Raw genomic sequence first — 1,700 nt, 5'->3', positions numbered from 1 at the left:
ACTCTCCGTGTGTTCGTATTTGAATTGATATTCCCTAAAACAACCGTGACCAGTTAGGATTTGGGTCAGCCAAAAGTTTGGACTGATCCATTTGTTTGCCAGACGTTCTGCTACGTCTGGGAAAAAGACTTTAGTTTCGCGACCGTTTTCTGATATGTTCCACTGTTCTTGCCACCGACGTATGGTTTCAGCTCTAAGGGTTCCAAGGCGATCCTCCGCATCAGGCTGCACGGTAACGTTTCCTAGGGTCGCCTGTTTGCCAATACGAAGGTTGTATCGAGCGCACCGTTCGTCTATTACCAGTTGAATGGGTATCGCACCCGCGACTACGCAAATTCCGTCAAGCGACACTGTCCTGTAGGCAGTAGTTGTTGCTATGAGCGCTTGACGCTGTAGTGCACGAAGATGTCTCCAGTCCTCCTTATCGCAACGGTCACTCCAAGCCGCCGCCGCATACGTGACGATAGGCATGAAGAAACCCCTGTATATTGTGGACATAGCTGGGTATCGCAACCCCCATTCTGCTCGCGCAATACGCCGCATGCGCCCGAATACCCTACTCAGTTTCGCGCACCTTGCTTTGCTGTGCCTCTTCCCTTTAAGGCCCTCGTCGAAGTGCACCCCTAAGTATCTAACGCTCGATTTGAATTTAATGTTGGTCTCTCCTATCGTTATTTTTGGCGGTTTATCGTACTTGGGCTTTCTCTGTTTTCCTTTTGCCTCATATTGGTTCGGGCTCTGTTGCTCATTTCGTGGACCGCGATACACACGCTTATTTTTTATGAAGATGTCTTCAGTCTTCGACTTCGACAGTTCGAGCTTTGCGGAACAGCACCATTCCAGTATCATATCTACTACTATTTGACTATTACGCTCCAGTTCACTTCTTGAGGAGCCTTCTATCATGACGAGCAAATCGTCAGCAAATGCAACAAATTTATTCCCGTGTTCTGTCTGTTCGAGTCTCTGAAGGAGAGCGTCGAACATCACGTTCCAAAATAATGGTCCCAGCACTGATCCTTGTGGGCACCCTCGCGTCGGCGTTTTCGACTCACTACCAAATCCCCATGACAGCGCGACCGATCTGTCCTCAAAGTAATTCCTAATAACCTCGTATATGTTTCTAGGGCAGCCTCTGGCCTTGAGGCCTTCGAGTACTAACGGCCACCACACGTTGTCAAAAGCGCCAGAGATATCGAAGAGAAGTCCGACCACCAGTCTCTTCTCTGAAGAGTCTACAAGTCGGCGCATCTCCACGCTTCCATCCTCCGTCGCCTTTTTCGCTGTCAAGCCAAACTGCCGGCTCGAAATGTTCCCTTCCGCTAAGACTGTGGTGGTCAATCGCGCCTTAATAAGTTTCTCGAACACCTTACCTAAACCCGAAAGGAGGCAAATTGGCCGGTAAGATTTAGGGTCATTTGCGTTTTTGTCGGTGCTTTTAACTAACATTATTATTGCCCCTTCTTCCACTCTGTTGGGAATACTCCTTGTGCCAGGCAGGCATTATACAATTCTAAAAACTGATCGCGAAGGATAACCCCTGCGCGTTTAACTACCTCGTTTTCTATCAAATCCGGCCCCGGGGCCTTCCTGTTCTTTCATGTCTTTAAGGCTTTGTCCAGTTCGCGCGGGGTGAACGGTTCGGCGTCCGCGGTGTCAGGTGGTAGAATTGTGTTGGCTCTAATCTTTTCCTGATCGGG

Source organism: Cotesia glomerata, unplaced genomic scaffold (genome assembly GCF_020080835.1).
Source record: "Cotesia glomerata isolate CgM1 unplaced genomic scaffold, MPM_Cglom_v2.3 scaffold_67, whole genome shotgun sequence".
Taxonomy (NCBI): Eukaryota; Metazoa; Arthropoda; class Insecta; order Hymenoptera; family Braconidae; genus Cotesia; species Cotesia glomerata.
Note: the sequence above shows the minus strand (reverse complement) of the source record.